This window comes from Bos grunniens, chromosome 7 (genome assembly GCF_055505025.1).
Source record: "Bos grunniens cultivar Pamir isolate PY7600 chromosome 7, Bosgru_T2T1.0, whole genome shotgun sequence".
NCBI classification, from domain to species: domain Eukaryota; kingdom Metazoa; phylum Chordata; class Mammalia; order Artiodactyla; family Bovidae; genus Bos; species Bos grunniens.
The window spans coordinates 66,465,166-66,493,064 of NC_141171.1; the positions used below are offsets into that span (position 1 = coordinate 66,465,166).

Below are 27,899 nucleotides of genomic sequence, written 5' to 3' on the forward strand. Positions count from 1 at the left end.
TTTGAGATATGAATTTGTGGGGAGACAATTCAGTCCATAGCAATGCTAATGTGCATTGCGACTTTTAAGAGGATATAATAGGCAATATTTGCCAAACTTTAAAAATTGCAGACCCCTGTTTTGAAGTAGCACTTATCAACAAAGAATGTCTTGGGAATTCCTTGGTGGTCCAGTGGTTTGGACTGAGCGCTTTCACTGCCTAGGGCCGAGGTTCAATCCCTGATCAGGGAACTAAGATCTTACAAGCTATGGGAATTGCCATTCTAGGAGGAATTGTTCTTTTTTGAAACAGGTAGAATAAAGTTTCCCATCCCCACCCCTAAATGAGATTGACTTTGTTTAATTGACTGCACAATGAATCTGTAGTTTTTCCAAGGGTTAAGACACCTGCAGTGAAGTTACATTTTATATGAGAGTTAGAAACCAGATAAGCACATAAAGCAAAAATTGCATTTAAGTCAAAATTTTCTTTGAAAACTACTTTGACACATTATCAGATGTGCAGATAGACCTGCTATCACTCAAGAAGTCCAGTATAGCTTGTGTTACCTCCAGTACTGGCACTTGTCACTGTTTCTGCACTGATTCGTGGTACAGGCAATTAAACACTGTTTCTCCAGGAGAGTATCAGTTCAAGTATCTGCATGCCATTTGGTTTGAAGAGCATGTACCTTTAAACACTAGAATCACACTCAACATGATAAGATGTTTGCATTTTAAGATGAGGATGAGAATGAGGACTGAATGTGTGAACAGCACGTTCATGTCTCCTATCCTAGATGTGGAAGGTGAGTGTGTTCAGTGGAATGCCCATGGATATAGCCATACAATGGAAATAGTTTTCTCTTTCTTGCTCTCAGCTCATGTTACTGAATTTATGAACATTAAATTTTCGAAGTCTCTGCAAACAATTTCAGAGAAGGTTTTTACCAGAACAAGACAAGATGTCTGGATTCAAAGGAGTTACAAAGTAGCCTTCAGTGAAATTAATGCAGCTGTTATTACAGATTGGAACCCAAGTGTCAGCTGCTGCTGCTGCTAAGCCGCTTCAGTCGTGTCCGACTATGTGCAACCCCATAGAGGGCAGCTCACCAGACCCCGCCGTCCCTGGGATAGATCATCGTAATTTTCCCATAGATAGTCTGTATGGGAAGTCAAGGCAATTCTTAAATATTCAATGTGAAATGAAACTGATCCAAGCTCATTTGCTGAAAGATTCTGGTGGATGGAAGGGTTAGCTCATTTTTCTTAATCAAGTGAATCATTGTGTTGACTTGTATTTAGGGAAGGATCTGTGAGTTTAGCAATTGGGTAATTGATTAGACCAATGGTGAACAAATCACTTTCACATCTGCTAAATTCATCTTTCCCCCACACATTCACAGGGAGCTGAATTTATGTGGTTTCCAGGCAGAACATAATAGGGTTCAAGGCCCAACATTATTATGGTTTTTCCCTTGCGTTTCTTTGGTATAAAGAGAGGAGGGCCTTTGCTATATTACCTGACTCACTTTGTTGGTCAAGTCTGATTGAAAGAGAAAATTAACAGCCTGCTGCTGCTGCTGCTAAGTCGCTTCAGTCGTGTCCGACTCTGTGCGAGCCCATAGACGGTAGCCCACCAGGCTCCCCCGTCCCTGGGATTCTCCAGGCAAGAACACTGGAGTAGGTTGCCACTTCCTTCTCCAATGCATGAAAGTGAAAAGTGAAAGTGAAGTCGCTCAGTCATGTCCGACTCTTAGCGACCCCATGGACTGCAGCCAATTAACAGCCTAAGAGCCACCATCTGTTAGCTACCACTAAGATTTTGAATGGCATTTTTTTTGTTTAAGAGTGTTTCTTTTGACAGCATAGAGGACCAAGCAGTTCAGTAAGCACACCAAATGGTTCTACCCTTTTTTTGAGAGACACATACCACCCATGTAGAGAAATGGTATTCAACTGTTGAATTTAAGCATGCCATGCCATTTTTCTCTCTCTCCTCCTCTTACTACTTAGTCCTCTCTTCTTTTCTCCTCTCCCTGGAAGTATGGAACTTTGATCATATGAATATTTCTTCATATTCTTATTTCTTTTTTAAAAATTATTTATTTGGCTGCTCCAGGTCTTGGTTGCAAGATGTGGGATCTAGCTCCCGTGACTAGGCATCAAACTAGGCCCCCTCCCTTGGACGTATGGGATCTTAGCTCCTGGACCACCAGGGAAGTCCCCGCATTCTTATTTCTGAAGTGAACTAAGTGTGGTCTAAAGCAGCGGTTGGCAAAGCTTTTCTGTACAGGGCCGGACAGTAAACATTTTTGGTTTTGTGGGCTATGCAGGCTCTGTCAATTCCTCAGCTTTGACAATTATATTTTATCAACAATAGACAATACATAAATAAATGATGGTGGCTGTGCTCAAACAAACTTACAGGCACTAAATCTGAGTTTATATAATTTTTATGTGTCACAAAGTATTCTTTTGATCTTTTCATCCATTAAAAGATAAAAAACCATCCTTAGCTTGTGATCTACAAAAACAAAAACAAAACAAAAAAAACAGATGGTGGACTGTGGTTGGCTGATCCTTGCTCTAAGTAATTGACTACTTTTCCCACCTGTGCCACTCTTTTCTCCTTCTAGCTTGGCGACAGGAAAAACAGGACACATTATTTAATGTATTTTCCCATGAAATAGAGAGATGAGATTGTTTAGCAGTTACATGCATGGGCTTTTTAATCAGACACAACTACATTCAAATCTTAGTTTTAATTCACAGTAGAGCAGATTGGTGCTCAGAAAGGTTATACAGTCTCCATATCCATCAAATTAATGACTTCTGTACCTCATGGTGTTAAAATGATACAATATATGTGAAACATGTGACATAATGTCTAACACACAGTATTAATACAATGTATAGTAACTATGATTATCATTATGTTATTATCAAAGAGCCTGTGTTTTCCACTTCTGATTGTTCTACCTGCTTTTACTTGAGGCATGTCAGTCTTTCTGAGCCTCAGCTTTTAAATGATGGGGCTTTGGAAATTATAGTCAATCCCAGTCTGAAAATATCTGTGGTTCTTTCTGTTTATAACATAATCTTTTGCATTATAAATGTATTAAGGATGATTACTATTTAAAAAATTTGTGTTCTGAGAGTAGACTGGGTTTTGGAAGATAACCCTGAATTTATGTGAAGTGGGGCAGGAAAGACACAGCAGTTTTTATTCTGATGATTTGTGTTTCACAGAAGCATTGACCCCTTCCTCTCTTCTTCCTGGGCCAGTTGACAATCAACACCAAAGTACAATTCTTTTGGATTTCCAGGGGATATTTGTTACTATCTGGAAAAGAATTTTGTGCTCACTGAGCCACTTGGTACCTCAACTGGGATACTGTGATGTTTATGAAACTCAATTTAAAGAACCCAGGTGAAAAAAGACCCACAAAATGAAAAAAAAGCCTGCAAATGCAGATAGCATATCTTCCCCAGCTAAATGATCTGTGCCATCCAATTATTTCCAATTACAATTATGTTTCTTTCTTTAATGTTTTCTATGCTGATATCCAAGTTGCTAATGAAGCAGGCCCCCTCTTTATGATCCCCATTGTTGCGACTTGCTGGGCTTAATTGCTTTGTCTCCATAACAGACAGACATTCTGAACAATTAGACAATAATAAGGAAGCAAGATGGGGAAATAGCTTAGATTCTTTCATTTTAATTATGCTGATAGTGCACCCTACTGTTCTGAATCAATGCTGAAGTGCTATTTTTGATAGCTCTAGTTGGATGTTATTGAATGCTAATAAATTTATATCTCTAATACAAAAGAACCCTCTCCTCTGTCTCAACTGATTGTTGTTGTTTCCTTTTTTTTTTTTTTCAGAACAGTAATACTTTCTGTGAACATGGCATCTTTCGCCTTCAGTTTCCTTCACAACAATTCTGTTCTGTGTTGCTCCTGTTCTGTATAGAGTGAGAAAGGAGTGTCTAAACTGGCTCAAGTCCTCATAGCATCTTGTGCACGTAATATTTCTAAGCATGCCCCTTGAAATTCAAGGTTGCCGGAATACCTTTCAAAGATGAGAAAAACGTAAATACGAGGCCCAGATTTCAGTCTACTCGTGAGTATTGAGAATATAAAACCCTGCACGATCTCCTATAGCCGACTGTCGGTAGCTACCTTGGTGTTTCAGTACCACAGAGACCCTAAGCTCAGGCTTGCCTGATGGCCTTCGTCTGTCTTTGCCTGGCTGGTTCATTTCCATCCTTAGTTTCAGCTCAGATGCCACCATCCCCGAGAAGCCTTCCCTGATGCCTTCCTCTGTTTTTTTTTGTTTTTTTTTCACCCTTCTTTTCATTACTCTCTTTCATTGAATTTAGCTTGTTTCTTCTTCAGTACAAATTGTATCACATATTTCCTCTATTTGTTAACTGCCTAATCACTATCAGGACAGAAATTACATCTGTTTTGTTAACTACTAGTAAACTGGGAAATTAAACAGTGCTTGAAACTAGTAAGTATTCAATAAATATTTCTTGAATGAACCAGTGAATAAGAAATGGATGCATTCTTTTTCTTTCTTACTACTAATATTTAGTCTCAGGGTAGCTGTAGTCTACTAATACCCCAGTCAACTTTCCATTTGGAACGCTATAAACTATCCTTCCTCGGAAGATTGTGGAGCCCTTGAGGGAAGAAATTTTGGCTTGCAGATACTAGATCCCTGATGTCTAACATATACTGTGAATCAGCAAATGTTAGTGAAAGATAAAAAAAGTTTTTTTTGAAAGAACATGGAACTTGCAATCTGTTCAGTAATGATAGTGGTTTGTAAGAAATTGATATGCCTTAAAAAGAGAGCTGCTTATTCCTTTGAGGGTAGTGGGAACATGTTCTCACCTATTTGCTTAAAACAAACTCAGACTTATTTTCTCTAACTTGAGATTAACAATACTTAAATGTTTATATATACATTTATCTTATTTTGCTTTTTTAAGAAATGCAGTATCAATGTAGAAAATGTGAAAACTCAGAAAAGGATATAAAAAGAAAGAAAAAAATAACCTATAATTGTACAACCTGAAAATAACACTGCTAACTTTTTGGTGTATTTCCTTATAGACTTTCAAATACACACACGCACACACAATGCTTATTTCATTACAAATAATAAAAATGAAATTAAACACCTTTGTATCCTATTTACTATTCACTTACTGTTATATCAAGACCATTGTCAATTCATTGCAGTTCTTTGAAAATATAATTTTTGATGACTCTAAAAGTACCATTAAAAAGACAAAATATAAGGTATTAATGCAGGTCAGGAAGCAACAGTTAGACCTGGACAGGGACTGGTTCCAAACAGGAAAAGGAGTATGTCAAGGCTGTATATTGTCACCCTACTTATTTAACTTACATGCAGAGTACATCATGAGAAACGCTGGACTGGAAGAAGCACAAGCTGGAATCAAAATTGCCGGGAGAAATATCAATAACCTCAGATATGCAGATGACCCCACCCTTATGGCAGAAAGTGAAGAACTAAAGAGCCTCTTGATGAAAGTGAAAGTGGAGAGTGAAAAAGTTGGCTTAAAGCTCAAGATTCAGAAAACTAAGATCATGGCATCCGGTACCATCACTTTATGGCAAATAGATGGGGAAACAGTGGCTGACTTTATTTTTGGGGGCTCCAAAATCACTGCAGATGGTGATTGCAGCCATGAAATTGGAAGACGCTTGCTCCTTGGAAGAAAAGTTATGACCAACCTAGACAGCATATTAAAAAGCAGAGACATTACTTTGTCAACAAGGTCTATCTAGTCAAAGCTATTATTTTTCCAGTAGTTATGTATGGATGTGAGAGTTGCACTATAAAGAAAGCTGAGTGCTGAAGAATTGATGCTTTTGAACTGTGGTGTTGGAGAAGACTCTTGAGAGTCCCTTGGACTGTGAGGAGATCCAACCAGTCCATCCTAAAGGAGATCAGTCCTGGGTGTTCATTGGAAGGACTGATGTTGAAGCTGAAACTCCAGTACTTTGGTCACCTGATGTGGAGAGCTGACTCATTGGAAAAGACCTTGATGCTGGGAAAGATTGAGGGCAGGAGGAGAAGGGGATGACAGAGGATAAGATGGTTGGATGGCATCACCGACTCGATGGACATGGGTTTGGGTGAACTCTGGGAGTTGGTGATGGACAGGGAGGCCTGGTGTGCTGTGGTTCATGGGGTTGCAGAGTCAGACATGACTGAGCGGCTGAGCTGAATTGAATGTAATAATATTTTTCTCACATTAAATATAAAGTTTTTCATGCTAGTTTTGGCTCTAATAACAAATTGTACTATAAACATTCATTTTTACAAGTGTATGTTTATATCTCTGAATATTTCCTTCCAAGTGATTTGTATGTATGTATGTGTTAGTTCAAAGAGTTGAAATAACTTAAGACTTTTCCAGACACCCAAGTGTCTTTCCAAGAGATTGTGCCACATCATATTCCCACCAGAAGGTCTGATAATGTTTGGTTTTTTCTCCCTCACTAGTGTTAAGTGTTTTATATCCTCTTCTCCCATGAGTTGTTTATTTATGTAGCCCTCTTTTCTATAGTATGTTAGTGTTTTTCTTATGGACTGATGTGACCTTTTATATACTAAAATTTTTTCCTGTTGTATTTATGGAAAAATCTCCTTCTCTGGCACCATGTTTGTTGACCTTTAAAACATTAGCTTTATTGAAATATAATTTACCTAAAGTAATATTCAGTAATTTTAAGTGTGCAATTTAATGAGTTTTGACAAATGTATTATTATATAACCACCATGCAACAAGAGGCTTCCCTGGTAGCTCTCAGCTGGTAAAGAATTTTCCTGCAATGCAGGAGACCCCGGTTCAATTCCTGAATTAGGAAGATCCCCTGGAGAAGGCAAAGGCTACCCACTCCAGTATTCTGGCCTGGAGAATTCCATGAACTATATAGTCCACAGGGTCACAAAGAGTCAGACACGACTGAGCGACTTTCATTTTCATGCGATCAAGATATAAAACATTTTCCTCATCCTCAAAGTTTTCTTGTGTCCCATTGCAGCCAATCCATTCCCTCTGCCCTTAATACCTGACAACCTCTTCTCTGCTTTGTCATTTTAGTTTTTCCTTTTTTGTATAAATAGAATCCTTTAGTAAGGAGTTTGTGTATCTAGTTTCTTTCAGTTAGTATGGTTCTTTCATCTATATTTTTGTATATATCAGAAGTTTGTTCTTTTATCACTGATTATATGGCCATACTACAATTTATCTTTGCACCTGTTAATAGGCATTGACCTTTTCTCCAGATTTTTATAATAAGAATTTTTGCATATTAAGTGGATGCCGGGGACTTCCACTTCTAGACAGCATAGAGTGACAGAGACTAGATTCACTCTTCTATCTGAAATGAGCAAACAAAAAAAAAGAAGCAAACATATAAAACAGTGGTTTTTAAGGGTATTAGACATGGGATAATGAAAGATGGTGATCCTGGAGTGATGGAAAAAGAGAACAAAGAACAGATGGTACAAACAGAAAAATATCTACTGTCTAAAAATATCACATCAAATTTAAATGGCCTAAATATCCCGCTTAAAAGACAGAAATAGACTAGATTAAAAAATAAGAATTATGCATTGTTTTTTCAAGAAACCTACTTTAAGTATAAAGTCATTAGGAGGTTAAAACTGAAAAAGATAAAAGGATATACTATTCTACACCAATGGAAAGAAAGCTAGAGTGGCTAAGTTAATATCAGATAAAGTACACTCCAGAGCAAAGAATATTACCAGGGATAAAGATAATTTCATAATGATAAGGGGTTGTTTCATCAAGAGGACATAACAGTCTAAACATATGTATTATAATTGTAATTTGAGATGCACATACTTTATTAATACTTGATAGAACAAGTAAATAGAAATCAATAAGACTCCAGGTCTTAACATTCTTTATCATCTTCTCCTAACTGATAATTATAGAGTGCTCCATCCAACAATAGCAAGATCCACATTTTCTTTTCCCTAGGGCATATAGAACACTTACCAAGTTAGTATCCCTTATTCTGGGATACTAAATAAGTGCTAATACATTTAATAGGATTAAAATTGAACAAAATATGTTCTTTAACTGCAGGATAATTAAACTAGAAACTGATAATGGAAATCTGGAAAATTCCCATGTATATGAAGACAATATAACATACTTCTAAATAACTCATGGGACAAAAATCCAAAGGGAGATGAAAAATTGAAAGCACTGTGTATCAAAGTGTGTAGGATGGTGCTGAAGCATATTTAGAAATTTATAGCACTAAATGATTTTTTTTAGAAATAAAGAGGTCTTAAATAACTTACTCAGCTTCTACCTGACTAGGTAAATAAAATCAAATAAAGTCTCAAGTGAGCAGAAGAAAGAAAATCATAAAGAGCAGAGAAAAAAATGAGTAAAATAGAAAATAGAGAAAATCAAAGAAATCAATAGTTCTTTGAGATATCTGGTTGTTTGAGAAAAGATGGGGGAATCCCTCATTTTATGAGAGTTTTTAAAAAATATTATGAATGGGTGTTAAATTTTGTCTTTTCTGCATTGTAATTTTCCTTTTTATGGTGAACTATATTGATTGAATTTCAAATGTCAAAAAATCTTATTTCTTATGAATTCCCTCAACAGTCTTTGTCTAAGTATTTAATCTTGATTTTAAAAAGATATCTTCATTTGGTAAAGAATTTGAAATTGACATAAGTGATTTTTCTACTGTGTTTAATTCACTATTAATACTAGTTCCTTTTTTTAAAAAATACATCTTCCTTTCTTCCATATGTTCAAGTGTTCATCTTCCTTCTTGAACATATGGACAACATTTATTATACCTATTTTATTCTCTTCGTTAGCTATTCTGTTATCTGTCACTTTGGGGTCTGTTTCTTTGAATTGATTTTTCTCCTGCTTATGGATTATATGCTTATTTGCAGACTTGGAAATTTTTAATTGGGTAGCAAACATAATGAATTTTGTGTTATTGATCACTGAAATTTAAGTCTGATGTACATTTCCTCAAATGAATGGAACCACCACACTCTGTGAGATTTTATTCCTCTTCCCTGTACTGTAGCTTAGAAATTGCTTACAGGCAGTAAGCTTATGATTGTAGGGTTCGCCTTGTTTGTTATCTCAGAAATCACAGTCCTCCATTGCCTGTTGTTCAATGTCTGAAAGCTGTTGTTTCATATGCTGGTTCCAATTTTCTAATTGTTTAGGGTGAAAGGGGAAATCTGGTCCCTGTTACTTCATTTTTACTAGAAGTAGAATTTTCAGCCTTTTAATTTTGATGTACATAATCTACAAGGTTTTTTTATGCTTGTTAAGTCTAGATATTTTCTTTTGTGATTCTATAAATTGAATTTGTTTAGAAAGTCATTTTCCTTTTATATATTTGATAAATACCTATATTTTTCTAGATTAGAAATATTGTGTTTCATTTTAATATGTCTGAAGTTTAATTTGGCGTTTGCCCTGAACTGATGTCCTAAGAGACTTCAAAGCCACTGACTATTGATCTACGTTTGTATTCAGTTTTTTTTTTTAAAGATAATTTTATTTATTGACTTATTTTGGGCTGTGCTGGGTCTTTGTTCCCACATGTGGGTTTTTCTCTAGTTTCAGTGAGCAGGGGTCCTCTTCATTGCAGTGCATGGGCTCCTCATTGTGGTGGCTCTTTTGTTGTGGAGCACGGGCTCTAGGGCATGTGGGCTTCAGCAGTTCTGGTGTGTGGGCTCAAAAGCTGCGGTTCCCAGGCTCTAAGGCACAAGCTCAATAGTTGTGGCACACAGGCTTAGTTGCTCCATGGCATGTAGGATCTTCCTGAGCAGAGACTGAACCTGTGTCTCCTGCATCGGCAGGCAGATTCTCTACCACTGAAGAAGCCCTCATTCATTGTTTTAATTGTGCTCTCTTCACTACCTATTTTCTGCATGCTCTATTTTTTCTCATTATGATTTTTCATAAGTAGTTTCTAGTTTGTTTTTTTACTCTATGAATTGAATACTTTAAAAATTCTATTAAACTTTACATTAGAGCTATTAATTTTAAATATTTATCAAATATCCATACACTTTCCTAAACTTAAATCTGATAGTTTGTTCTCTCAGGTGCTGTAGGTTGACAATTAAATCATCATCAAATTATTATTTTCTTTCCCTGTGTCCTGCTTTATGGTATTTACATATTTTTCACTCTCTAAAATTATATCTGATTATGTTTTATTGTTTATTTAGTACTTTACAGTGTATGCTTGCTTATTTACTTATTGATAATTTTGGCCAGAACAATATTGAACAGAGAACTTTTTTTCCCTTCTCTAACTCTTCACAGGATAAACCTTAGTGCTAAGCATGATTTCTCCATTGTCCCCTGTTGTGATCATGGGCTTGCCCAGAGTCATTCTTAACAGTTCCATCTCTCTGTTACTTGGCCCAGTGAATTTTAAACTAACAGAACTAAAAGTTACTTAGACAACTTAATTTGACCAGTTTAATTTATAAATGAAGGAAGTAAGATTCAGCATGATGGGATGGTGCTGGTATGAGAAATGACTTGGCCCAGTCACATAGCCAAATAGTCAAGGAGTTGGAATAAGGATTCTCATCTTGATTGTATTCTTTGCAGCCAAAGATGGAGAGGCTCTATTCAGTCAGCAAAAACAAGACTGGAAGCTGACTGTGGCTCAGATCATGAGCTCCTTATTGCCAAATTCACACTTAAATTGAAGAAAGTAGGGAAAACCACTAGACCATTCAGGTATGACTTAAACCAAATTCCTTATGCTTATACAGTGGAAGTGAGAAATAGATGTAAGGGACTAGATCTGATAGATAGAGTGCCTGATGAACTATGGAATGAGGTTTGTGACATTGTACAGGAGACAGGGATCAAGACCATCCCCATGGAAAAGAAATGCAGAAAAGCAAAATGGCTGTCTGGGGAGGCCTTACAAATAGCTGTGAAAAGAAGAGAAGTGAAAAGCAAAGGAGAAAAGGAAAGATATAAGCATCTGAATGCAGAGTTCCAAAGAATAGCAAGAAGAGATAAGAAAGCCTTCCTCAGCGATCAATGCAAAGAAATAGAGGAGAACAACAGAATGGGAAAGACTAGAGATCTCTTCAAGAAAGTTAGAGATACCATGGGAACATTTCATGCAAAGATGGGCTCAATAAAGGACAGAAATGATATGGACCTAATAGAAGCAGAAGATATTAAGAGGAGGTGGCAAGAATACACAGAACTGTACAAAAAAGAGCTTCACGACCAAGATAATCACGATGGCATGATCACTCTCCTAGAGCCAGACATCCTGGAATGTGAAGTCAAATGGGCCTTAGAAAGCATCACTACGAACAAAGCTAGTGGAGGTGACAGAATTCCAGTTGAGCTATTTCAAATCCTGAAAGATGGTGCTGTGAAAGTGCTGCACTCAATATGCCAGCAAATTTGGAAATCTCAGCAGTGACCACAGGACTGGAAAAGGTCAGTTTTCACTCCAATCCCAAAGAAAGGCAATGCCAAACTACCGCACAATTGCACTCATCTCACACGCTAGTAAAGTAATGCTCAAAATTCTCCAAGCCAGGCTTCAGCAATGCATGAACTGTGAACTTCCAGATGTTCAATCTGGTTTTAGAAAAGGCAGAGGAACCAGAGATCAAATTGCCAACATCCGCTGGATCATGGAAAAAGCAAGAGAGTTCCAGAAAAACATCTATTTCTGCTTTATCAACTATGCCAAAGCCTTTGACTGTGTGGATCACAAGAAACTGTGGAAAATTCTGAAAGAGATGGGCATACCAGACCACCTGACCTGCCTCTTGAGAAACCTATATGCAGGTCAGGAAGCAACAGTCAGAACTGGACATGGAACAGACTGGTTCCAAATAGGAAAAGAAGTACATCAAGGCTGTATATTGTCACCCTGCTTATTTAACTTCTATGCAGAGTACATCATGAGAAACGGGGGGCTGGAAGAAACACAAGCTGGAATCAAGATTGCCGGGAGAAATATCAATCACCTCAGATATGCAGATGACACCACCCTTATGGCAGAAAGTGAAGAGGAACTAAAAAGCCTCTTGATGAAAGTGAAAGAGGAGAGTGAAAATGTTGGCTTAAAGCTCACCATTCAGAAGACTAAGATCATGGCATCTGGTCCCATCACTTCATGGGAAATAGATGGGGAAACAGTGTCAGACTTTTTTTTTGGGGGGTTCCAAAATCACTGCAGATGGTGACTGCAGCCATGAAATTAAAAGACGCTTACTCCTTGGAAGGAAAGTTCTGACCAACCTAGATAGCATATTCAAAAGCAGAGACATTACTTTGCCAACAAAAGTCCATCTAGTCAAGGCTATGGTTTTTCCAGTAGTCATGTATGGATGCGACAGTTGGACTGTGAAGAAAGCTGAGAGCCAAAGAATTGATGCTTTTGAACTGTGGTTTTGGAGAAGACTCTTGAGAGTCCCTTGGACTGCAAGGAGATTCAAACAGTCCATTCTAAAGGAGATCAGCCCTGGGATATCTTTGGAAGGAATGATGCTAAAGCTGAAACTCCAGTACTTTGTCCACGTCATGTGAAAAGTTGACTCATTGGAAAAGACTCTGATGCTGGGAGAGATTGGGGGCAGGAGGAGAAGGGGATGACAGAGGATGAGATGGCTGGATTTCATCACTGACCCAATGGATGTTAGTTTGAGTGAACTCAAGGAGATGGTGATGGTCAGGGAGGTCTGGCGTGCTGCGATTCATGGGGTTGCAAAGAGTCGGACACGACTGAGAGACTGAACTGAATTCTCCATCTGCTGCTGTCAATGAATCATCAGTATATATGTATTATAAACACACTATTGATTTGATTGATAACTACCTCATAAACATGAAATAACAATAATGAATGAAACATGGCAGAAGAACCTTTATTAACAAACCATATAAGAATAATCATGACATTGAACCTTCACAGAGTGATATCAATAAGCCAAGTTAAACAAACCTTAAAAATGTAATTTGAATGGAATTACCAAAGTTTTCCTGTTTGTAAAAATTCTGGAAAAATAAACAATAAGATCTAAATATTAGGATGAAGATCTCAGAGAAGTACAAGTATAGGTGATTTTTCTTCTTTTTTCTTTGGAAATCTTTTCTAAAATGTCAACAATAGTATGACACTTTTAATATGATTAGAAAAATGTTGGTTTTATTAGTTATACTGATGGTATTGAAGTGTCTAGATACCAGAGGATAAAACTAGAGGACCATAATGTATGGCTTTATTATATCAAGGAAGTGAGTTATATCCATCTTAAATTCACCATGAGAAAGAAATATGATTCCTTTGTTTATCTCCTAGAAGTGAAAACTGATTTTTTTTCTCTTAATCTTGTTTGAGGTTAAAATGTGTCCATTGATTAAATGTTTTCAAAAACATGGTATGAACAAATCTCTTCTTAAAGGTAGAGGCTTCTTCAACCTAGCTGTCCATCAGCAGATGAATGGATAAGAAAGCTGTGGTACATAAACACAATGGAGTATTACTCAGCTATTAAAAAGAATGCATTTGAATCAGTTCTAATGAGGTGGGTGGAACTGGAGCCTATTATACAGAATGAAGTAAGTCAGAAAGAAAAACACCAATATAGCATGAAAGTGAAATTGTTCAGTCATGTCCGACGCTTTGTGACCCTGTGGACTATAGCCTACCAGGCTCCTCTGTCTATGGGATTTTCCAGGCAAGAGAACTGTATATTAATGCATATATATGGTGGCTCAGAGGTTAAAGCGTCTGCCTGCAATGCGGGAGACCCAGGTTCGATCCCTGGGTTGGGAAGGTCCCCTGGAGAAGGAAATGGCAACCCACTCCAGTGTTCTTGCCTGGAGAATCCCATGGATGGAGGAGCCTAGTAGCCTGTAGTCCACGGGATTGCGAAGAGTTGGACACGACTAAGTGACTTCAGTTTCACTTTCATGGAATTTAGAAAGATGGTACCAATGACTGTACATGCAAGACAGCAAAAGAGACACAGATATAAACAACAGACTGTTGGACTCTTTGGGAGAAGGCAATGGTGGGATGATTTGAGAGAATAGCACTGAAACACTAAGTTCGACGCATGAAACAGGGCATTCAAAGCCGGTGCACTGGGACAAGCCTGAGGGATGGGGTGGGGAGGGAAGTCGGAGGGGGTTTCAGGATGGGGGACACATGTACACCCATGGCTGATTCATGTCAATGTATGGCAAAAACCATTACAATATTGTAATTAGCCTCCAATTAAAATAAATAAATTAAAGAAGGAAAAAAAAAGGAAGAGGCTTCTTTATGTCACAGATACTCAGTTTAGACTGGGGAACCTGTCAGAAATAATCATTTTAAAATAAACTCATAACTTATTATGGTAATTCCATGCAAATTTTTTAAGTTGGTGGAAGCAGCAAGGTTGACTTGTTTATTTTTCTTATAACCCAGAGAAATGTCAGTTCAAAGTGTTCCTGAAACCATGAATTGGGAGGGACATTTAGACCTTCAGGAACATATTTGAGATTTTAGGGAAAGGTGCTGGTAACTGATCTCTACGATCAGTAGTTGAATGCCTTTCGGTAGTGTCTACTTTCTGGTTTTTTGTCTGAACTGATTTGTCATTTCAGTCACCTCCTTCACCATGAGAAGGCGTAAGTCTACGACTCTGATGGCTCTGCTTTCTTCAAAATGTGTTTAGAATGTCCAGTTCTTCAGTTTGTTCCCTGTCTGCTGGAGCAATGCTGTGCTGTGCTAAGTCGCTTCAGTCATGTCTGACTCTGTGCGACTGTATGTACTGTAGCCTTCAAGATTCCTCTGTCTGTGGGCTTCTCCAGGCAAGAATACTGCAGCGGGTTGCCATTTTCTCTTCCAGGGGATCTCCCCCACACAGGGATCGAAGCTGCAGCTCCTGCACTTCAGGCACAGCAGGTGGATTCTCTATTGCTGCGCCACCAGGGAAGACCAAAGCAATGCCACTTGGCTTTTAAATCTGCTCCTACATTCCACAGTAACCTTCTTTGACTTGCTTATCTTTGAGCTACTATTTCTGATGTTCTATGCTGCCATCCCTATGTCTTTTGCATGGCTGTGCTCTAGAGACTTTGCTCTTCATCTCTATAGCTTTCATTTCCTTTTGGTTTGCTCCCAGTTACTCTGTTACCTTCCTTGAGTATTTTTCCAAGTTCAGGATTGCCTCCCTAACTGAGGATTTAACTGACTAGAATTGTACCTGTTATTTTTCTGACAATTCTGTAGACCACTTGATGCATTCTTGATGCATGGACATATAGACCAGTTTTGCAAAAGTTCTTCATGGTCTCACGGTACTCTATGCCTTTACATAACACTCACAGTGTTTACTTCTTCCTTTTAAAACATATGGTTCTCTATGAAAGGAAGAGGAAGGAGTGTTTGTCTTCTGTTGCTTTTTTAACAAGGTAAAATCGATTCATCACTTTTTTTTTGTTATGACAACACATAATCAATCATGTGGTTTCTGGCTTTAAAAAAATCAATTTCAGACCATGGAATAGTTCTTGAAATTGTAACAGTTTAAGATTTTTTTAAACTTTGGTTGCTATAGCTTTATTTTTAAATTTTGGAAAGATTAGCAATTTCTTCTTTAAAAATTAAAATTTGTAGTTCTGATGCTATAAAAATTGGGGTTAGGGCGGTTATTGCAAGCAATTTATGTAGCATGAGATTTCACTTTACAGATCCTAGTGGTAGGATAGTTGATCTCTAAATGAAGACTATAAAAGTTCTAAATCTTAAGTCATTTTGGGAAGAAGCCAAATAAAAAACTGAAGAACCCTAAGCACTGATCTTGGAATGTGTCTTTCCAGACAATGATAACATGAAGAATTATTAAGAATAATAATACAAAGAAGACACGGAACCTTGGGCCAGTCTGTAAATATGAAATAGAGTCTCTCCAAGTTTGAAGGGACAGTGTGCTCTTTTGAAAAAAGTGTTGTAAGAGCATGTACATGGCTATACTTAATCTTTTAAATGAAAACAAAAACTTTTTAGTAACTGCACAGAACAAGATGTTCTATTTTTTTAAGAAAGAAAAACACTTTTCTAATTAATTCAAGAACAGCAGGAGTTCACATTATGTTCTTTCTCTTCAACTTTGACTTTTATTAGCTTGAGAAGTTTGTTGTGGTCTTTTCCACATACTCCAAAGAGTAGTCATCTAGCCTGGAACTTAAGAGTTTTCTCCTGCAGGAGGTACAGGATAGAACGTGTATAGGACAGAATGACTGTGTGCCTCCTGGGCTATTGACCACCTGAGGTTCTGATTGTAGAACACGTATCTTGACATCACAAGCTATGTGAGCATTCTGGAAATGCTAGAGAAGGGCACTGCAGCTTGTTTGGAAATTCATGGCAATGCAACCAACTGGAATGTGAACAGAAACATGCTCACTTCTTCCCTGGCTGGGTTGTTTCAGGTGAAACTGCACCTCTTGGGTCTTAGGTGCTTGCTGTTAGAGGTAGGAGGTGCTCACCTCCAATGCAATGGGTAAAACATACCACCATGAGTCCAGTGGTCTGAGTTAATTTAAGGTCTGACACTGTCATTATTGACATGATGCAGATGAGTGATAGACTCGACCCATCCAAGCCTTACCTTTCTCCCCAGTGAACTGGGATTTTTAATGATCTTAATCACAAAGAATTGTTTGGAAGACCAAATTTGCTGTCTATAATGTGATGCAACATAGTGACCACAAGCACAGCTCTTGTAGTTAAGTCTTTATTTGTTTAATTAATAAATATTTATTGACAGCTACTATGTGTTAGGCACTCTGCTAGTTGGTGACAAAAGCTCCCCTTGTTGAATTAACTCCATAGTAGAGGAGACAGAAAATAAATACTTAAGCAAGCAGATGAATTTATCATTCAAAAATGCATGGGGGATATATTGGAATGAACAAGTTTCGATGCAAGAGTACTTAGAGGAGGAAACTACTTTAGACTGGATTGTCAGACAGTTTTAGAGAGGTATGCTGGCTTTACTTCTTCTTAAGTCTGGGAACCTTCAGTTCAGTTCAGTAGCTCAGTTGTGTTTGACTCTTTGCAACCCCATGAACCGCAGCACGCCAGGCCTCCCTGTCCACCACCAACTCCCGGAGTCCACCCAAACCCATGTCCATCAAATCGATGATGCCATCCAACCATCCTATCCTCTGTTGTCCCCTTCTCCTCCTGCCCTCAATCTTTCCCAGCATCAGGGTCTTTTCAAATGAGTCAGTTCTTTGCATCAGGTGGCCAAAGTATTGGAGTTTCAGCTTCAGGATCAGTCCTTCCAATGAATATTCAGGGTTGATTTCCTTTAGGATGGACTGGTTGGATCTCCTTGCTGTCCATAGGAGTCTCAAGAGTCTTCTCCAACACCACAGTTCAAAAACATCAATTCATTGTCGCTCAGCTTTCTTTATAGTCCAACTCTCACATCTATACATGACCACTGAAAAAACCATAGCCTTGACTAGACGAACCTTTGTTGACAAAGTAATGTCTCTTCTTTTTAATATGCTGTCTAGGTTGGTCATAGCTTTCCTTCCGAGGAGTAGGCGTCTTTTAATTTCGTGGCTACAATCACCATCTGCAGTGATTTTGGAGCCCAGAAAAATAAAGTCTGACACTGTTTCCACTGTTTCCTCATCTATTTCCCATGAAGTGATGGGACCAGATGCCATGATCTTCGTTTTCTGAATGTTGAGCTTTAAGCCAACTCTTTCACTCTCATCAAGAGGCTGTTTAGTTTTTCTTCACTTTCTGCCATAAGGGTGGTATCATCTGCATATCTGAGGTGATTGATATTTCTCCCAGCAATCTTGATTCCAGTTTGTGTTTCTTCCAGCCCAGTGTTTCTAATGATATACTCTGCATAGAAGTTAAATAAGCAGGGTGACAATATACAGCCTTGACATGCTTCTTTTCCTATTTGGAACCAGTCTGTTGTTCCATGTCCAGTTCTAACTGTTGCTTCCTGACCTGCTTACAGATTTCTCAAGAGGCAGGTCAGCTGCTCTGGTATTCCCCACAGAATTTTCCACAGTTTCTTGTGATCCACACAGTCAAAGGCTTTGGCATAGTCAATAAAGCAGAAATAGATGTTTTTCTGGAACTCTCTTGCTTTTTCGATGATCCAGAGGATGTTGGCAATTTGATCTCTGGTTCTTCTGCCTTTTCTAAAACCAGCTTGAACATCTGGAAGTTCACAGTTCACGTATTGCTGAAGCCTGGCTTGGAGAATTTTTAGCTTTACTTTACTAGTGTGTGAGATGAGTGCAATTGTGTGGTAGTTTGAGCTTCTTTGGCATTGCTTTTATTTGGGATTGGAATGAAAACTGGCCTTTTCCAGTCCTGTGGTCACTGCTGAGTTTTCCAAATTTGCTGGTATATTGAGTGCAGCACTTTCACAGCATCATCTTTCAGGATTTGAAATAGCTCAACTGGAGTTCCATCACCCCCACTAGCTTTGTTCATAGTGATGCTTTCTAAGGCCCATTTGACTTCACATTCCAGGATGTCTGGCTCTAGGTGAGGGACCACACCATCGTGTTTATCTTGGTCGTGAAGATCTTTTTTGTATAGTTCTTCTGTGTATTCTTGCCACCTCTTCTTAATATCTTCTGCTTGTTAGGTCCCTACAATTTCTGTCCTTTATTGAGCCCATCTTTGCATGAAATGTTCCCTTGGTATCTCTAATTTTCTTGAAGAGATCTCTCGTCTTTCCCATTCTATTGTTTTCCTCTATTTCTTTACATTGATAGCTGAGGGAGGCTTTCTTTTCTCTCCTTGCTATTCTTTGCAACTCTGCATTAGAATGGGTATATCTTTCCTTTTCCCCTTTGCTTTTCACTTCTCTTCTTTTCACAGCTATTTGTAAGGTCTCCTCAGACAGCCATTTTGCTTTTTTGCATTTCTTTTCCAGGGATGGTCTTGATCCCTGTCTCCTGTACAATGTCACAAACCTCAGTCCATAGTTCATCAGGCACTCTATCAGATCTAGTCCCTTAAATCTATTTCTCACTTCCACTCTATAGTCATAAGGGATTTGATTTAGGTCATAGCTGAATGGTCTAGTGGTTTTCCCTACTTTCTTCAATTTCAGTCTGAATTTGGCAATAAGGGAACCTTAGGCTAGTAAAAAACTTATTTTCAAAATTAGTTGGAGAATGGCAGTGAAACTCAGCAGAAAATGTACCTGAAATAGGTGGACATCTCCATCTATCAACATATATGTTCAAGGGACGGAACACTCTCTAGTTTTTTGGTAAATGAATTCAGTTTGTGTTACTGGGGCAAAAGGGGTGTAGTATATCAGATCAGATCAGTCGCTCAGTCGTGTCCGACTCTTTGCGACCCCATGAATCGCAGCACGCCAGGCCTCCCTGTCCATCACCAACTCCCGGAGTTCACTCAGACTCACGTCCGTCGAGTCAGTGATGCCATCCAGCCATCTCATCCTCTGTTGTCCCCTTCTCCTCCTGCCCCCAATCCCTCCCAGCATCAGAGTCTTTTCCAATGAGTCAACTCTTCGGATGAGGTGGCCAAAGTACTGGAGTTTCAGCTTTAGCATCATTCCTTCCAAAGAAATCCCAGGGCTGATCTCCTTCAGAATGGACTGGTTGGATCTCCTTTTTCCATAGTGTTACAAGACTATATATTGTCACCCTGTTTATTAAACTTATATGCAGAGTACATCATGAGAAATGCTGGTCTGGATGAAGCACAAAATGGAATCAAGATTGCCAGGTGAAATATCAATAACCTCAGATATGCAGATGATAACACCGTTACGGCAGAAAGTGAAGAAGAACTAAAGAGCCTATTGATGAAAGAGGAGAAAGTTGGCTTAAAGCATAACATCCAAAAAAGTAAGATCATGGCATACAGTCCCATCACTTCATGGCAAATAGATGGGGAAACCATGGAAACAGTGACAGACTTTATATTTTGGGGCTCCAAAATCTCTGCAGGTGGTGACTGCAGCCATGAAATTAAAAGACGCTTACCCCTTGGAAGAAAAGTTATGACAAACCTAGACAGCAAACGCAGAGACATTACTTTGCCAAAAAAGATCTGTCTAGTCAAAGCTATGATTTTTCCAGTAGTCATATATGGATGTGAGAGGTGGACTATAAAGAAAGCTGAGTGCTGAAGAATTGATGCATTTGAACTGTGGTGTTGGAGAAGACTCTTGAGAGTCCCTTGGACTACAAGGAGATCCAACCAGTCCATCCTAAAGGAAATCAGTCCTGAATATTCATTGGAAGGACTGATGCTGAAGCTGAAACTCCAATACTTTGGCCACCTGATACAAAGAACTGACTCATTGGAAAAGACCCTGATGCTGGGAAAGATTGAAGGCAGGAGGAGAAGGGAACGAAAGAGAATGAGATGGTTGGATGGCATCACCGACTCAGTGGACATGAGTTTGAGTAGGCTCTGGGAGTTGGTGATGGACAGGGAAGCCTGGCGTGCTGCAGTCCATGGGGTTACAAAGAGTCAGACGCGACTGAACTGACATGCCTTGTACACCTTTTGATCTTGAGTTCCTTTTTTATTCCAGTCGCCATGCTTCATCAGGGTCACACACTCAAATGGCGCATGTTACTGTGGTTTCGGTTGCTTATTGGGATGGAAGGGATCTCCTTCCCAGTGGAACTATGGACCACTCTGTTTCCATGTTTCTGAACCTCTAATTCTCTCCTGTACCCTGTGGTCCTTCCTGCTTACATTCTGCCTGGGCTGAGGTAGAGGGCAGGAGGAAGCACAGGTAAAGTGAGGAGCCTGGGGTACTGCATGTCTAAATTCCCTTGGCTTCATCACCATTACCTGTGTGATCATTACCTAGTCTTAGGCTCTAGGAAGCTTTTGCTATTGTGTATCTCATTCTTCTAAATATTTTGTATATAACCAGCCTAGGCTTTGAAGACTTGAGAACCAAAAAATACGAGCATTTTTTTTTCTGTTCTGTTATTCTCTCCTCTGTAGCAATGAATGCCTTCAATGTTTGGTGGTGGGGAAAGGTGTCAGTAGCCATTTCCCATTCTTTCTTACTGAAAGAGCCCCAATTTCTTATCCTACAGCAACTCAGAGCCTGAGCCACATCCAAGCCAATCACGCCCCCAATCCTCTTACTAGTGACTGGTTTAAGTGTAGACAGTTGGAGCAATCCCAACCAAGGAGACATAAAAGGGCACTGGCTGGAGGGTCTGGATGCTGTTTCCTTATTTAAGATGGAAAGAGTTTGGGTCCTTAATGATGCTGATGAGCTGCTCTGTTAATCAACCCTAGAACATCCTAACTCCAGCTTCTTATTAAAATTAATATGAATATAAGATAGGAAAATTCTCATTGTTTAATTTGGGCTACTTGAGATTTGCTATTATCTTGGAGTCAAAACATTCTAACTGATACAGTGATAAGAAAGCACAGTTTACAAGAGAATGCAGGGGAAAGAAATCTGCTAATATCGTCTCTGCTTTCTCCCTGAAGGAGGGAGAAAAGCATTTGGGAAAGGAGGGGCAGGACCCCGTATCTGGACAGAAATACCACGGGCTCACCAAGTGAGCCTGTTCTCAAACACTAGAGTGTGTTTTTTTCTCTTTGCACGTGACTGAAGGCCTATTTAGGGTCTGCATGCATTTTTTTTCTTTTTCCCTTATTCTCATTCAAATATTTATTAAGAATTTACTGTATTGTAGCCAGTTAATGTATACAGTCATATTACTTATACTTAGACCTATGTTCTATAGCCCTTTTGTCTTGAAAATAATTGTTCCAAAAACTTGTCACTATAGTGACCTTGCACTGAGAGAAACTTAAGAGGTAGGAGAAGGTCTCCACCATAGAATGGAGACTGTGCACCATGTGAAGGGTAGCAGAATATGTCATCCCAAAACATACCACTTTGGATTAAGGATTATTTTCAGCTTCATGCATTGGAGAAGGAAATGGCAGCCCACTCCAGTGTTCTTGCCTGGAGACTCCCAGGGATGGAGGAGCCTGGTGGGCTGCTGTTTCTGGAGCTGCATAGAGTCAGACACGACTGAAGCGACTTAGCAGCAGCAGCAGCAAAATCAATTAGGAAAAAGTGGATATCAGAAAATCTCTTTGCCATTCCCTGCATTTCCCCAAAAGCAGAGCATAAATGTGTAAAGATGTCCTCCCTTCCCTCTCTACCAGAAAGGACTGCAAGTGTGGCCTCAAGTCCAGATTCAGATTCCCACTGATAGGAATCTGCAAGACAAAGGGAATATGATTGGCTTTCCTGACCTAATCCTCTAGGACCAAAGGCAGAAATAAGGTCCAGATCCAAGGAAGCAGTGAAGGAGGCTGGCCAAGTGTGCAGCCTAGGAGTGCTCTCTGCAACTGGAGAGAATGAAACTGATGCTGAGAATGGCATCTGACCCTCTGAATCTTGTTCACAAGGTTCTCAACCATTCAGAGATGAGCCACCAAGACACTGAGGTGTTTAGTAAAAATTAACTGTATCTTCATCTTGAGCCTTTTTTGTTTGTTTTGGTGTTTTTTTTTTTTTTTTTTCTTTTGCATTTTCATTGCGAAGTCAGTAAATTTTCAGTCATCCCTAGGCCCGGATTTGCTGCAGTGGCTTGAAGCCCTGGAAATTGATCACATTCTTTAATTCCTCTCCCTGCCTGACATGTTTGGATACAGTCATACTGCTCTTTAGGACAAGCAGGGTCACCACATGATAGTCACTCTTGGCTGAATCTGGAGGGAACACATTTGTAAGTGGCAGACACCTGACATGGTGAAGGCCCAGTGGAGCTGGGGTTCTCACTTGCCAACAGCCCTTTGCCCATTTGGCTGGCCTGCCCTGGAGAGGTGAGAGCATCCTCTCTGGATTCTGTCCTGCCTGCCAATGGCCTGGGCAGGGTAACAAGGGGTGTTCCATGGGCAAGAATCCACAGTCTGGCTGGAAAGCATCCTCTAGTCATTTATTTCTCCATTCCTTAATGGCTCAGGCAGTGGAAAGCCTATGTGGAAACTGGATGCTGCTGCTGCTATTGCTGCTAAGTCACTTCAGTCGTGTCCAACTCTGTGCAACCCCATAGACGGCAGCCCATCAGGCTCCCCCGTCCCTGGGATTCTCCAGGCAAGAACACTGGAGTGGGTTGTCATTTCCTTCTCCAATGCATGAAAGTGAAAAGTGAAAGTGAAGTCGCTCAGTCATATCCGACTCCCAGCAAACCCATGGACTGCAGCCCACCAGGCTCCTCCGTCCATGGGATTTTCCAGGCAAGAGTACTGGAGTGGGGTGCCATTGCCTTCTCTGAAGCTGGATGCATTGGGATTCAAAGCATATCCTGTATCTTTCTCTCTGCCATCTCAGGTCTGCCTTGAAGCAGCCTGAACTTCACCCTAAGAAGTAGTGTCCAGACCTATGATGGGACCTCTAAGTACCATCTGCCCTTGTTTTGACCACACATCTCCAGCTCTTTATGCAAGTATGGCCTCACGTTCAGATTCAGAGAGTTCAGAGAATTGTCTTGAGAGCGTGCTCTTTTATAGTGAGTTGCTATTTGGACCTTGGAGGTGGGTGGGAGAGGGCGGAATGTTGTTTGGAGCAACTTCAAATTGTACATGGCTACCACGTGTTCTTTGTCAGGAGGCTCTGGAGACATTTTGTGCCTCCACAGATTCCCAAGGGACACAATTTGCCAGAAAGATTGTGTTTCAGCAGGTAGAGCATTTAAAGTTTGGAATCTTATTATTACCTATTTTAACTCTTTAGGCAGAGCTAGCTTCTGGCATAGGAGGAGAGGGTACTTGCTAAAGTAAGCCAGCCTTCCTTTATTTATCCAGAAATATCACTTTCATGCATTGGAGAAGGAAATGGCAACCCACTCCAGTGTTCTTGCCTGGAGAATCCCAGGGACGGGGGAGCCTGGTTGGCTGCCGTCTATGGGGTCGCACAGAGTCATACGCGACTGAAGCGACTTCGTAGTATATCTCCCACAGATCTGTCAACTTCTCTAAAAGTCCCCACACTGGAACCTCATTGCTGGGGGTAAGCCTATCTCCCTTGAAAAATAGAACTGCAGAAGTGATGAAGAGGAAGCTTTGCGATCACATGGTCCTGACCTCCACCTCCATGCTGAGAGATCTTGGGCAGGTCCTTTCTGTACCTGTGCAGAAGGTGGGAGCAATTTCTGAGTGCTCTTCCAGCATTCAGTTACAGTAGGATTCTGTCCAGGCTCAAAGTCTGCTCCTTCCTGAAGCCCTTCCTAATCATTCCAGCTCTCACTGATTTTTTTTCTCTTTCTGAGCCTGTGTCATGCCATCCAGTCCTTGCTCATTTGCATGACCTTGTGTTGCTTTCTGTATTTTCAGTGTATGTAAGTAGTGTTGTTTGGACAAGGCAATAAAGTCTATGAGGGTAGGAAATATAATTTTTATGCCTCTTAAAACATTGCTGCATAAATCCGGGCTGATAAAAGTAATTGATTGGAGATGTTAATTTAATAGTTTACTGCCTGTTTCACAAGAAGACTGTAATAATTCAGTAATTCTGAGTCTCTTCTGGGATAAACATAGTCAAATCTCGGTTTTCCAGATTAATAACAATGGTAATATCTACAAGGCAACAGCTTTTGACAGTTTCCAAAGAATTTTCCCATTTATTACTTCATTTTCACCTCTTAAAAACTCTATGAAGTAGGTAAATCTTACCAACATGGTTATCTCCATGTTATAATTGATAGCATTTCCGTAATATCATATGGTGATTTAGTAAAAGGTATAGGTGGTATCCAAGTATGCTGGTCTCAGGTTCACTGTTCTTTCTGTTGGATTATACTTCAGTTGCTTTGGTTTCTTTGGAAAGAGAAAGGGAAATTATATAATGGTAATTAAGTGGACTAAAATAAAGAATATGGATGGGAGAGGGGCAGTATAGGTTTACTGTTGAGGGTTCAGGGTCTGGGTGCTCATTAAAGATTTGGGATTAAATCTTCAGTCTAGATGTCATCATTTGCTAGATGCGTGACCTTGGGCATTTAATTAAACTATCTAGCCCTGAGTTTCTCATCCTTAAAATGATTGTAATAATACCTACTCCAAGGAATTCTGAGCATCATATAATACACATGAAAAACTTCAATGGCCTGGCACATAGTGCTGCTTCATGGCTATTAACTATCATGGATATTACTGCATGACATTAGATCATTAGGTAGAGCAACCTTGGACAATTACAATTATGAAAGAGACTGGTTCTTCTTTTGCAATCAATATTTTTATTCTTTGAATTATTTTAAATTCACCGAATCAGGTTCTTACAGAACTTCTTTTACTGATGAACACAGCTAAATGTGGAACACAGATTCATGAAGAGGATGGGAGGAGAACGAATGGAAGACATTCCTGCCGAATTCATTTTCAGACTTGTCTATCCCAGTGTTTCCCAAACTACCTGTAGCGAAGGACCAGATTTTTCTTTTTTTGCCATACCACATGGCATGTGAGATCTTAGTTCCCTGACATGGGATTGAACCCATGCTTCCTGCATTGGAAGCATGGAATCTTAATCACTGGACCATCAGGGAAGTCCTTGAAGGACCAGATTAAAAAAAAATAATTTCCAGTTTTTATGAACTGATGCTTAAAAAAAAAAATACAAAGTATTTCAGCAATGTTAGCTTGCTATAAATGTTTCCAAGGGCTTACCCTTAGTTTCTGTTTTGATGTCACTGTAGATGAGTCCATGGATCACACCTGGAGAGGTTCTTGTCTCTCCCAAGTCCTTCCAAGCCAGCCTTTCCATGGCCAAAATGTAGCTGGTCTGGTATCACAGTGCTCCCCAAACCCAGAAGCCAAGTTGGCAGTATACTTTTGAATTGCTATTTTGTTTAGCTGAAAAATGTTCTCCCAAGATGCTGCTTTTCTGATAAAGCTTTTGTGCTCAGGTTTGGAAGTTTAATTACCTGAGAGTGAAATAAAAGATTTCAATCAATTAATGTAGTACAATTCATCCAGTAAAATCCCTATATAAGTAGGGGATAGAAGATGAAGATGAGAACTCAGAGTTGGATTAGACTGTGGTAATTTTCTGAAGGATGAGCTGTCCCAGAAAGCTTTGAGCTTGATTACTTAGTCTCTAAGTTGGAAAATGGAGGTGATAAGTAATTACTGAAATGATGGGAGAGCCATTAATGAGAAACCAAATGAGGCCAGTGGTACTAGGAACAAGAAGGGAATGTCAGCATCAGTCTCATAAGGGCTTTAGTACGAGGATAGGCAGGTGGTCTTTCTCCTGTGACGTCAAGAAGCTCTTATTTATTCATTCATATGACAGACACACATTTGTGTAAAATATTATGCAAGTATTTACACATAAATATTTATGTGTAAATACTTATGTGTAAGTGTTACTTACACATTACTATGTGCAATGATTTACACATAAATATTTATGTGTAAATCATTTGACAAATATTTGACAAATATAGTGCCTTCCTAGCTTTTATTATGCATCAAAGATACAGCAACAAAGAAAACATTCAATTTTAGCCTATTAGGTAAACTGTCAATTAAAATTGTACTTACAGTCAAAAGTGATGCTATGGTAATATACACTATGGAAGTCTAACCTGGTCTCTGAGATCAGAGAAAGTTTTCCTTTAGAGGTAGTGTTACCTGGCTAGATATAAATAGAAAGTTTCTAGGCAGAGGAAACAGCATATGCAGAGACCCTGTTTGTGTGAGAGAGCTTTGTGCATTTAAAAATCTGAAAGATGCCCAGGGTAGTTGGAAAGTTAAGAGGATGGAAGACTTTAAGATGCAAAAGATGCAGAGAGGATTCATGAAGTCTTCATGAAACACAGGCTTGACTCGTTATCCTGAGCACAAAAGGTGCCCAATACAGCACTTTGAACAGGAATAAAGACTGATACAAGAGATATGCATTGTGGAAATACTATTTTGGCTTCTGTATGGAAAACTGATAGAACCTTGAGAGTCTTATCAAGTGACCAATCACTGATGAGATCTGAGCTAAGGTGTTCTGAGCTTTGGTGGTAGCCATAGAGGTGAAGAGAAAGGGATTAGAGATGAATGGGCAGGACTCTGCATTTTGGGGATGTGGAACATGAGAGAGATGAAGTGGAAGATAGCTTTCAGGCTTCCCTGGTGGCTCATATGGTAAGGAATTTGCCTCAGTGTAGGAGAACCAGATTTGATTGCTGGATCAGGAAGATCCCCTGGAGGAGGAAATGGCAACCCACTCCAGTATTCTTGCCTGGAGAATCCCATGGACAGAGGAGCCTGGCGAGCTATAGTCTACGCAGTCACAAAGCGATGGACATGGCTGAGCGACTGACCCTTTCCTTTCCTTTTTGCATTTTGGGGATGTGGGGCATGAGAGAGATGGAGCAGTGGAAGATAGCTTTCAGGTTTCTGGTTTGGGTGATGGGTGAAAATGATGATGCCTTTCACAGGAAGGATCTAGAGTAGAGGATGGAGGTGGAGCTTTGGTTGGAAGGTAAGTTCTACTTTTGACATGTTGCCTCTGACGTTCTTATGGGAAATCTAAGGGGAAATGTCCAGAAGGCACTTAGATGTATGGACTCAGGAACTCAAGAAATACCTGATCCAATATTTGGGGTATAATTTGATATATAATGTTAAGCCAGCTCCTCCTAACTCTGAGGCAGGGCTGGTATAAGTTTCCTAGCAACCCTTTCTTGTTATGCGGTTCTCCTTCACCCTAAGGGCTTCTGGCATCACCTTACCACTAGTAGAGCCCTCATCTGCCCTTCCTCTCTTGACAATATT

The 27,899-nt window shown here is 39.5% G+C and overlaps 1 long non-coding RNA gene across 4 annotated transcripts in view; it reads left to right on the top strand.

Annotated features, from left to right (window-relative positions):
- Window positions 1-27,899, top strand: part of LOC147369747 (uncharacterized) — a 438,283-nt gene that overhangs the window by 152,738 nt on the left and 257,646 nt on the right. For all 4 annotated transcript variants that reach the window (XR_015167856.1, XR_015167857.1, XR_015167859.1 and 1 more), the window contains exon 3: window positions 3,870-4,107. This is a non-coding gene — a long non-coding RNA (uncharacterized LOC147369747). The remainder of the gene's footprint in view (window positions 1-3,869; window positions 4,108-27,899) is intronic.